Genomic DNA, 12534 nt, shown 5'->3' with positions numbered 1-12534 from the left:
CCTGAGACATCACTACTGCCTTGCAGGGTGTGCATTACCAAGAAGCTGGAATCAGAAGTGGAACTGAGACTCCAACCAGGCACAGCATATGGGATGCCCTCCTTCCAAATAGCATCTTTTTTTTTTTTTTTTTTTTTTTTGACAGGCAGAGTGGACAGTGAGAGAGAGACAGAGAGAAAGGTCTTCCTTTTGCCGTTGGTTCACCCTCCAATGGCCGCCACAGCTGGCGTGCTGCAGCTGGCGCACCTGGCTGATCTGAAGGCAGGAGCCAGGTGCTTCTCCTGGTCTCCCATGGGGTGCAGGGCCCATGCACTTGGGCCATCCTCCACTGCCTTCCCGGGCCACAGCAGAGAGCTGGCCTGGAAGAGGGGCAACCGGGAAAGAATCCGGCGCCCCAACTGGGACTAGAACCCGGTGTGCCGGCGCCGCTAAGTGGAGAATTAGCCTATTGAGCCGTGGTGCCGGCCCCAAATAGCATCTTAACTTCTGTAGCAAAGGTCTGTCCCAACATTTGCATGTGTTTTACCTCCATATAGTTGTTTTTTATTTTTAATATCTTAGAATTTTTCTTCAAATTTTGCTTAGCAAAGTTTAATGTTAATCCATACATTTGTACTCTTTAATATTCATCAGTCTCTCTTGACACCTGTGCTATTATTAGCTATTTAGTCATTAGCTATAATTAGTCATTATTTTATTATTTTGCATAGTTGTTGCTTATTTACAATCATTGTATATTAATTTATTTGCTTACACCTATCATTTCTCTCTCTGAGTTTAGCTTTCTTGTTTCTGTAGTATTTCCTTTAGTATTTCTTTCAGGATTTGCTAAGAGATCTTTGACTTTGTAGAGGTGACAACATATCTATTTTCTTAAGCAGTTTTTACCTGGTTATGGAATCCCAGATTGTCTTCCTTCTGCCAACATTTTGAAATTAATGTTTCAGGGCCAGGCATTTGATACAGGGATTAATGTCTGCTTGGAAAATCCAAATCTCCTATTGGATTGCCTGAGTTCAAGTCTTTGATCTAGCTTCTTGTTAATGCATACCTGGAGGTAATAGGTGATGGCTCAAGTAGCTGGGTCCCTGTCATCATTAGGGGAGACAAAAATTGAGTTTCTAGCTCCTGGATTTGGTTGTGGCAGGTATTTGGGGAGTAAACTCTGGTAAAGGACTCCCCAAGCTCACAAAAAAATTTAAATGTGGTCATTATCTGCTTGCTTATGAATACTTCAACTGTAGTTATTATCTGCTTTTATGTAACCGTTCAGCTTCTGCCTTCTGAACCAAGCAATGGTGTTACCCTTTGCCAGATAGCACACAGCTCAGTATGTGTGTGAAAGAAACATCAATAGCTATGTACTCTTGCTCAGTATTACATAGATTCCAGTGGCCACCATGTAATATTAGAATACCTCATCAAATGTATGCATGTAGCCACATAAGGGAAGCAAAAAGGCTAAAACCATATATAAACATTACTCCTCTTTATTCTGGGCTCAGGCTTTTGGATAAAAATCCAACTGGGCCTTAAGCTGCCACAATAATAATAATATTAGCAATAACAAAATAATAATAATAAAGATTACTTCCTGTTAAAGGTCTTGGTGTCTCACTTCTGTACATGAATCCCACTACCACTACAAAACCAGTGGATAAAAGATTTATATCTCTCTTGTCTCCTCTCTCTCTACCTTTCAAATAAATTACAAATAGCATTTCATTGTATCATGGTATTCATTTCATTGAGAAACCTACTTTTGTTCTCTTGAAGTCACTCTGCCCTTTCTGGTTGTTTTTAAGAGCTTTATGTTAGATGTTCTATAGTTCTATCAAGAAATGTATAGTCATGGATTTATCTCTGTAGATAAACTTGAGACATACTTTTTGTAGCCATCAACTTTCTGAAAATGTTTCAAAAATGCTCTGTTCAAACATTCCTGTTATGCTTTGGATAAGGTTTGGGCACTCCCAAAGGCCCATATATTGAGGGGTTCCCCTCCACATGGAAGTCTTTAAAAGGTAGAGACTTGGGCTAATTAGGGAGTCTCAGAAGTCTAATTAGGTCCTATAGTAGGCGTTATTTAGGTTATTGAAATGGCGTCCTCTGAAGGGAGTTCTCAAGAGAGGGTTGGGTTTTATTAGCTGAGTTTGACCATGACTTTCTGATTCCTGCCTTTCCATGAAATCCTTCCACCAAACACATTCCACCATGATTACCAGATGCAAGACTAATGGATCTGCCTGATGCTGGACTGTGATCCTTCAAAACCTTAAAGAAACAAAAACTTTACTAATGCAATCCCTTCTCCTGTCCCTCATTCACCGTACACTCTCTTGCTATGGTCTTCTTTTGTAATACGCACACATACCTATCTCCATATATCTTCCACAGTTCTGTCATTTTCTTTCTCAAAATCTCTTTTGATGCTTCCTGGAAAATGTCATTATTTTTATGTATTAATTTCCCATTCTCTAGTCTACTGTTAAATTTATCCATAGTAATAATTAGGTTCATTTTCTTATAGCAGACAACTCAAAACAATAGTGGGCCAATAGTATAAGGCTATCATTTTTCTCACATAAAAGATTTCCAGAAGTGTACATTCCAAGGCTGATGTGGTACTTTTACGAAGTCACAGGAATCTTAGAATTTGGCTTGCCTTTTGAAAGTGAAAATGTGGCCAGCAGATTCCAAATTTCTCCATCTAGTTAGATCTATCCTCTCCTATGCTGCAATCCAGTTTTGAAGAGTCTTGGGAGTTCATTTCCACCACAGCCTGTGTTTCTCCCTGATTCTATCTATTGGGCAAAATCTGATTATAAAGTTGGATTATCCTTTAATTTTGGCTACGTACTTCACACTATCCTTTAGAGAAACTGTTATTTAAGTAGATGATAACAGCACCTGTCTTTGTTTTTCCTGTGTTTAGGACAAACCTCAACATTTAATTCAAAGAATACCACCTCATGTCTTTCTTTCGATGGTTACAAAATAAACTTCAAAGATAATCTCTCTCAAGAACCAAAATTCTCAGCTAACAAATTTTCATAGTTTTCTTTTTCTTTCTTTCCTTTATTTTTTATTACTCATGCCTCCTCTGGTTTTCTTGTAACTATCCCTCATTTTTTTTCCTTTGGCTTCAAGTACTAGATCAGAAGGAAAAGATTCTCCCATTGACTCTAAGGTGAGTACCTGGTTTTAAAACAATTTTGTTTTCAGTATGTTTTCCCTACTCTTTCTTATGTAAAATGAGATTATTACTTTTTTAGTAAAATCTTGTATTCTAAGCAAAATATTCCAATCAACTTAACACCAAGAGATAGTCCATTTATAACAGAAATGTCGAGCCTATCCCTATATATTGTCTTATGAATAAAGAACCCTAAGTGACACTACCTTCTGAACCCCATAAACCATTTTGGTTTTATTGCCACTAATCCTTTATTTTCAGTTTTTCTCTTGCCATGGCATAGACTACAAAAGTTATGCTTAGAGCCAAATAACAGAAGCCCTTTAAGCCTTGAAAGGAAAAGATTATTTATTCTCTCTCTATTAGTTTTCAGAGAAGAGAGGAGATAATCCCAGAGAAGGAAGTGACTGGTCCACTACTGCCTGGGTACCCCATGGCAGAGCTACCTGTGAAGTCTAAAGTAAATATGGCCTGAGACAAATGTAGTCTTCTGGCCACTTTAAGTTTTTAATCTCATTGTTTGCAGTAGTTATTTAGCCTGTATATAAAGGTTCTGTGTAATCTACATCCTATTTGTGGTTGAGGAAAGGGATGGTACAAGTTGCTGATATAAATCACTAGAAATGTAGTGGCACTACCTGGTATTGGATTGAGACTTACTGTGGTTTAAAGTCCTAAATTCATAAATATTAAAGAGGGTGGAAGGTTAAACCAATTATTGTGTCTGAAAATGGGGTCTTTGGAGAGTGATTAGATTGGACTGGGCTATTGGAATGGGGTCCTGTAATGTAATAATGCTGGGTTTATCAGGGAAGACCACATGACATAGAGAAAACTATGCTCCCTCTCTTTTTTTGCCTGGATCACCATGATATCTGCACATGCTGCTCCATCCACTGTCTTCGTCAGACAAGACCAATCGGACCACTTGATCATGACCAACAGTGATGCATAAATGCATGTCAGAAAGCCTGCCCTCTTAGGGAGATACTAATGCAACCCAAGGCAATGGACACCCACCCTTCTGGAGTGGAGAGAGCAGTGTTGAAGAGATGTTAACATAAATAATTCAAAGAGAATTTGCTGGTTGGTACCTTACTACCTAAGAAAGATATGAACATAAATATGATCTCTAAGTCATCAAACATATATATATAGCATTTTCAAATCAAAAGGGAACCATTGTCTAATGGTTTTCAAGTTGTTTTTCAAAGTAGATAAAACATGTAAATGATGACAGATTAATCAGACAATAGAGTCAAACTCTGAAAACAGAAATATTGCTTGGGCAAAATGATGGCGAACTCACATCCCTGAAGCTAAACTGATGAGAATAAAAGTGACCCTGCTTTCAATACCACAAAATATAATTGATTGATAGTTTTCTCTCAAGGACCTCAAGTTAATACATTAAAAAGACATGATGTGAGCATTTAAAATAGTGGTTAAGATGCCCACATCTCATATCTGTGTGCCTGGGTTTAATTCCCAGCGTTGGGTTCTTTCTGTTTGTTAGATTTATTTATTAGAAAGGCAGATATACAGAGTAGGGGCTGGGAGTAGGGAACCTTCCATCAACTGGTTCACTCCCCAGATGGTTGCAATGGCCAGGGCTGGGCCAACCTGAAGCCAGGAGCTGGGAACTCCATCTGCATCTCCCATGTAGGTAGCAAGGGCCCAAACATTTGGGTCATTTTCCTCTGCTTTCCAGGTGCATTAGCAGGAAGTCAGATAAGAAATGGAGCAGCCAGGACTTGAATCAGTGCTCATATTGGGTGCTGGCATTGCAAGCAACAGCTTAAATCACTATGTTGCAAGGCCGGCCTCTTCCAAGTCTGGCTTCTAACTTCAGCTTCCCACAATGCAGACCATAGGAGACAACAGTGATGGCTCCAATGATTGGGCTGTTGCCACACTTGTGGTAGACCTGGTTACCTCCTCAGCTCCTAGATTCATCTACAGTCCAGTAGTAGCTTTTGTGGGCAATTGGGGAATGAATCAACAGATAGGAGCTCTCTCCCTCTCTCTCACTATGCCTCTCAAATTAAAAAAAAAAAAAAAGATAGAAGTGATAAGAATTAGATTTCTAAGAAACATCTCAGGGAAACTCATTCTGGCTAAGAGAAGAAAATTGAGAAATGTTTTATAAAAGGAGTTTTAGCCACCAGAAAGAAGGGTGTAATATATGGAGGAAGGTAATAAATAAAAATACTCTCAAGCAAAGAACTAAAGCATTATTAAGGAAAGCATATCTAAAGTTAACTGCTTGGGGGTAGGCACTTGGCCAAGAGGTTAAGCTTCCAATTGGGACACCTGCCTCCATATTGAAATGGCTGGGCTCACTTTCTGGCTCCACTCCTGATTCCAACTTCATGACAGTGCACACCCTGAAAGGAGGTAGGAGATGTCTCAAGTGTTTGGGACCCTGCCACTCATGTGGAGACTCAGATGGAGTTCCAGATTCCTGGCTTCTGCCTAGCCCAACCTAGTCCTGGCTGTTGTAGCCATTTGGGGAGTAATAAAGCAGATAAGTGGTCTCTCTCTCTCTCTCTGTTGCTATGATTTCAAGTAAATGCAAATAAATCAACATTGAAATTAAAATTTTCTCCAATATATTTACAAATTACTGATTCAAAAGATATGCTATTTTATTTGTTTTTTATCTGACATCCTATCATTCTCCAAATAATCACAGACAAGAAAAACAACAAAGATGAAAGATAATAGATATATGAATGAGAGATAGATAAATAGGCAGATAATAGAATGATTGCTTGTTTTTTTTTTTTTTTTTTTTCACTATAAGGCTATTACTGTATTGGGGAAAGGTGGTATCAAATCAACCAAGTGCAACATATATCAGAGTGGATGTTTGTACTAGCTCATTAACTATAATATTGTTCAGACAGTTTTAATTATTGTGGCTGTATTTTCTTACCTGAAATATAAGGAGTTTGAGCTAGATGACTGTAGAAGTCCCTTCTGTTTACAGGAGTTGTTAATACTACCTAGTCTGGATGAAGGAAAATAAGACATTTTCCTGAATAAATAAAAAGGACATGCCCGGAGAAAAGTCTGTTTCTAACTGCTCTGATGGCCCCTAGGGGATGAAGGAGATGAGCAAGATTGTTTATAAGCCCATTCTTGCCCTGGAAACTTCTGCAAAATATCAAAAGGACAGAAATGCAGGGGTAGGATAATGATGATGTGAGCAACCCAATAGTCACTGCATTGACACAAGAAATCCTCTGTGTGGGCAAACCGCATGGATTCCATAACAACCATTTGTAACAAAAAGAAATATATTTTGTGTTTACAGAAAGGAGTGAAAGATTTTTAGCTCAGTATCATAAAATTCACTATTAGAGTGGGAAAAAATATAAATCCCAAAGCAATGATTAAACAAACAAGCAACAATACAAGTATTTATCATTCCATGTATTTATTTTGATAGTTATACCTTGTGCTCTTTTTCCAAGCCATGAACAGCAAGACATTCAGACTCATAAGTTTTAAATTGTCTAACTCCACCTAAGAATGACATTAGGCAATAGACTCTGACTTCAATGAAACTCCATTGAAGCCAGTGCAGATCCCGCCTCTGTGATATCATGGCTCTCTTCTCATCAGAGAATAATTTCTGATCCCTCTGCAACGCCCCTGTTTCTACAACTTTGGATGGATTTTGCATATAAAAACCACACAAGTGTATTTCCCTCCCCGTAAGAAATTACTGAAAGATCACAGCGACCTGTCCCTGCCCTGAAATTGGATGACAACCTTTTTCTTATCTCCACAAATACAAGACAACAGAAGTCCCACATTTTGATACAAGAAGCCAGCTGGTATTCTAAATAGAAATACAATCATAAAAACACATACTGCAAACAAACAATGAAATTAGAAGAGAATTGCTAATTTAATGGCATCTAAGGGCTGAAGAGAACTTCCCACTGAAAGAACTTTGGAGTCTCCCATCTCTTTGGGAAGTAGCTCTTGGTATGTGTTGTCTTCATTATGCTGAAAAAATGAATGAGCTGGCAAGAGCTCCTGGGTTTAGAATCTGAGCTTTCTGCCCCATAAGTGACTGCAACTCAACTCAGCCAGGCCCTTATCTTGTGCAGCTCTGTCCTGTTTGGCACTCCGTTGTATTCCTGAAAACTGGCCTTTGAGATATTTGGAGTTCTGCTCAAGATAGAGTAGTTTCTTTTTTCAAGTCAGTGGGGACTCCCGTATCACTGTTGCCAAGACACATATGAGGGAAGAGAGCATTGTTTGAAACTTTCCTCTTTTAAATGTAAAAGAATGTGTGCTCAGAAAAAGAGGAGATGGCTCAATAAAAACACAATGCAAAAGAATGGGTAAAAATAATGACAAACATTGTATAGAGTTGAGAATCCATTGTATGATTTCCCATGCAGGTTATATGTTGTACAAACTCTCTAGCTTTTAAAATTTGTCTGAGAAATGGAGAGACTAATGTGTAGACAGAGAGCTAATATCCACTAGTTCACTTCCCAAATGCCCACAACAACTGGAGTGTGTTGGATCCATGCAGGAGTTGGGAAGTCAAACAACTTCTTCCTCATGAGTGGCAGGGACCTAACTACTTTACTCACCACCTGCTGCCTGCCAGCATTTGCTTTAGAGGAAGCTGGAATCAGCAGTCAGAGCTGAGAATCAAAGTCATGTCCTCCATTGAGAGATGCAAGCATCCTACCTGGTGTCCGTAGTTTTAACATACAAAGTTTTACAAAGAAAATATTAAGGTTCAGGGAAGTTAAGCAGTCTTTCTGGGTTAAGAAGGACATCAAACACAAAATCTAAATTACAAATCCTTGGTTTACTCTCTTTTCCTAGAATACAGGATCATGCAGACTTTGTTTCAGGATCAGTTTCTTCATAGGGTGTTCATTGGCCAGTTTTCTTATTTGCAGAGACATCTATTCACTAGATCTTATAAGAAGATTTCTCTTTCCCACCCAACTTCAACTCTTGCATTCGGTAACTGAACCAACAGGTTGTCTCGCCCCTCCTGCCCCTGCTGGTGGAACCCTACCAAAGTTATGAAGTGTGCAGTCCTGGAGGTGTGTTGGCTCCTAACACCCTATGGAGGTATATGAAAATGCAAGCATTGCTTCCAACTGCTTAGTTTTGATTTAAGATTCTGATTTCAAGAGTTATATTTCTCTTATCTATATATAAACCATGCCCTGAAATTACCTCCCTTTTCCTCAAAGATTCCACGGTCCAAGATCTCCATTTCACATCACAATTTCACAATAATTATGTGCTTTCTTTATTTCTTATCCACTTTACCATAGATACAATTTTATACTTTGGGTATAATTCTCCCTATGACTGGACCCATGATATCCCTGATAACACCACAGTAACCACCTGCCTTATGTATGTTTCTGCTGATTATTAGTGTCTTCCCTGACATTCACCCTGATAATAACCTCTCTTCTTAGGTGTCACTGATTGCCAATGTGTGCCCTGAGAATTACCTAACTTCTTGTACATTCGCTAGCTGCCATCTATTAGCTCATTTGCCAATTATCTCATCAAGTGATAAAAGAAATTGCTACCATTTACTAAGAACTTAAGTACCTCATCCTATGCTAAACACGCTACTTGGGTTACCTCATTTGCATCCTTAAACATCCCAGTGAAGACTGTCTGGAACTTGAAATGTCTTTTACCTTGGAATTAGGAGGGGCAGAATAAAAGCATGATTTTTGTCCCTCCCAAATTCCTATGAAACACAGGTACCACTGATCCTGTTTAAACATAAGCCAACAGGATGTATCTCCAAACATGTGAAAACAAATAGATATTTGTTCAAAATAACTTGGCAAGAATATTTTATATAATGGAAAATAAAGTCTGTGTTCTAAGTCATATAATAGGTTCATAAACTCATAAATCCTTAAATTACCAATAAAATGAATTCTGGGCAGTGACTTCCCCTTTCACTGTCCAGGAAAATTAGTAAGAACTAAGAAGCAATGACAGAACTTCCTTTGGACTATATTATTTCACTCTGGCAAAGTGGCAAGGAAGAGAGAGACAACCAAAAGACAAAGGACAGAGAAGTTTTTGCTGTCTAGGTAAACATGAAAATAAAAACTATCAACAGTGTTTTTTTGATCTGGTCATTTGCAACAAAATAGATCAATCTGAAAAACTTCATACTTAATGAAATTAGCCAGTCCCAACGGGACAAATGCCATATGTTCTCCCTGATCTGTGAGAACTAATAGAGAACCTAAAACGAAAGCTGTAGAAGTGAAATTGACACTTTGAGGACCAATGATTTGAACAGTCCTTGTCTTGACTGTCGAAGAACAGTTTTTTAATTTATTTTCTCTTCTTCATATTATTTGTTGAACTCTTTACTTAACATAGAGTTAATCGTATGTATATAAAGTCAACTGAAAGTAGATCTCAGTAATAAATAAGAGAGGGAATAAGAGAAGAAGGAAGAAGTTTGTAACTGTAAAGCTGTATTGTTCTGCATACATTCCTACGAGCTTTTAAGGGTACAATTTAAAAGCTTGTCATGGGACTCCAAATCCCATTAAAATTGGTGCTAAAAATGCCATTTTAATTGTTAAAGTGGTCATATTAAGTGTTAAAGTGAATGTATAGATAGGATTAAGTGTTAAAGAAATCATATAAATAACATCAAGTGCCTGGTAATAATAATAATAGAATTAAAAAGGAGGGAATGCCCAACATGGGAATCAGTCCACACAGAAGACTCATAGAAAGACAATTGCTTTAAGTAAAACTTACCTCAGAATCATCCCTTAAGGCATTTGGATGTGGCTGAAAAGCCCAGGAGAGCATTTCAGGCATGGAAAGCCAAGACATTATGGCAAAAAAAAATCCTACATGAAGAATCTCTGTGAGTGAGACTCCAGTGGAAAAAGAGACCATCGAAGAAGGATGTACTTTTCTCTGAAGGGAGGAGAGAACTTCCACTTTGCTTATGGCCATGTCTAAATACTGATGGAGTTTGTGGTCACAAAATGCTTCCATAGCCTTGGCAGCTCATGACAAGAGCCTCGGGTGATCACTGATGTCATAAATAAGAGTGTCAATTGTTAAATCAACAATAGGAGTCACTGTACACTTAGTCCCATGTAGGATCTCTGTCCTTAATGAGTGTACTATAAGAATTAAAGGTATAACTGGTACTCAAACAGTACTTTATACGTTGTGTGTGCATTTGTGGATACAAACTGTTGAACTCTTAGTATAGAATTGGTCTTCTGAATATGAAGTTCATTAAAAATGATCTTAATGAAGAATGAGATGGAACAGGCAGTAGGAGGTGGGACGGGAGTGGGGGTAAGAGGGTGGATATGGGGGAAAAATCACTATGTTACTTAAGTTGAACCTATGCAATTTGCATTCATTAAATAAAAGAATATTTTTTTAAAAATACCTGGATTGAGTTCCCAGCTCCTGATTTTGGCCCAGCCCCAGGCTTTGCCAGCATTTGGGGATTGAATCAGCAGATAGGAGAGTGCTGTGTGTTTACCTGCTTCTCAAAGAAAGAAATAATATTATAAAAGAAAAAAACAGTGATTTCTGAGGCTTAAAATGCATTGGGAATTCATTACATTATTAGAAGCAGCAGCAGTCCATTTACTATTATTTAAGCACTTTAATCACTTAGATGAAATCAGTTGTGAACTAATTCATGAATTTCATACTAAGATGATTACAATGTTGATGTAGTAATGATTTTTAACAGTAACAGGTGAACTCTTTCCATGTTGGCTAAAATGAGTAAGTACTGAGTTTCCTGTGGGGAAAAGAGAGTTTTGACATACCCAAAGGTCTATAGATACACACTAATAGTGTCAAAATGAGATCCATTTATTATTGCTCTAGTGTTAAAAGCTTCATTTTGTATCTTCTATAAGGCCTTAACAAAATTGCTCTTGGCAATCACTCATTAAAAAGAGGTAGAATCCTGCCTACCCTAGAGAATCTACATTCCCAAGAGTTTCCCTGCTCAAACTTATTATGTCTCCTATCAAATGTCATTTTTGAAAATCATTGTTGTTGTAGATGTATTCTGATTATAGGAGACAATGGGTGTAGTTATTGGTGGTCAGTGACTTTGTTAGGGTAGGGACTGTCTTTAATTGTTCATCACTGTGCTTGTATTACCTAACACAGTTCCTAGCACTTAACAAGAGCTCAAAGAATAATGACTATTACAGACCCTAATATCTGCCACTAATTGTCTGTGTGATTTGGGGCTAGTCATTTGATGCAACAAAAAAATGTGGATGTAAAGGACACTAACATATTTTCCAACTGGCATGTTTTACTGGGCATTGACCAAATGTCCTGGGTGTTGACCAGTTTACCATAATGACTACTGGGAAAAGCAGTGTTCCTCCCAAAACACTTCAAATGAAATAATCCCTGTCTCCCTTGTTCAACCAATCTGTAACTGTTTCTCACAAAATCTGTCATCTGCCAAAGGAACTCCCATTGCTCATCTTTTATAAAAGGGTTCTCAAAATCCAAACCATTGTGGCATAATGGCTTCTTGCCCCAGCAGAAAACATATATTAACCTAATTTGACATTATTCACATTTTGGTTCTTAGATTTTAACTCTCTGTGGAGACTTTATTATTGCCATTTAATTAAACCAATTCCTTCCGTAATACTTAATCTGTTCATAAAAATATTTTCTATTCACCACCAGGAGGCAGTGTTGAAATAGCTGTAGGTCAAAGAACTATTCACCCAGAACTCCTCAGTGGAACTTGATTCCTGGAACCTACAGCTTTCCCATAGGCTCTGCTTCCAGAAATAAGTAAAGCCTCTTAGCATCTTCCTCACTAAGAAATACCCAACACCCGATATTGGTACACATTTTTTGAAACCTCTCTGCAGTTTAAACTGCTACCATTTAGGCCAGCGCCGCGGCTCACTAGGTTAATCCTCCGCCTTGCGGCGCCAGCACACCGGGTTCTAGTCCTGGTTGGACTAGTCCAGGTTGCCCCTCTTCCAGGCCAGCTCTCTGCTGTGGCCAGGGAGTGCAGTGGAGGATGGCTCAAGTACCTGGGCCCATCCATGGGAGACCAGGATAAGTACCTGGCTCCTGGCTTCAGATCAACGTGGTGCACCGGCCGCAGTGCGCCGCCCGCGGCGGCCATTGGAGGGTGAACCAACGGCAAAGGAAGACCTTTCTCTCTGTCTCTCTCTCTCACTGTCCACTCTGCCTGTCAAAAAAAAAAAAAAATGCTACCATTTAGAGTGTTTTTGATGTTTAACTTACCACTACCTCTTCAAGACAATTTA

The 12534-nt window shown here is 38.6% G+C and overlaps 1 long non-coding RNA gene across 1 annotated transcript in view; it reads right to left on the bottom strand.

Annotated features, from left to right (window-relative positions):
- Positions 1–10219, bottom strand: part of LOC103348121 (uncharacterized) — a 53736-nt gene extending 43517 nt beyond the window's left edge. The window contains exon 1 of the long non-coding RNA XR_007918715.2: positions 9998–10219. This is a non-coding gene — a long non-coding RNA (uncharacterized lncRNA). The remainder of the gene's footprint in view (positions 1–9997) is intronic.
- Between the last annotated feature and the right edge of the window lie 2315 nt (positions 10220–12534).

Source organism: Oryctolagus cuniculus, chromosome 6 (assembly GCF_964237555.1).
Source record: "Oryctolagus cuniculus chromosome 6, mOryCun1.1, whole genome shotgun sequence".
Lineage (NCBI taxonomy): Eukaryota > Metazoa > Chordata > Mammalia > Lagomorpha > Leporidae > Oryctolagus > Oryctolagus cuniculus.
Note: the sequence above shows the minus strand (reverse complement) of the source record. Positions and strands in the feature narration are given on the sequence as shown.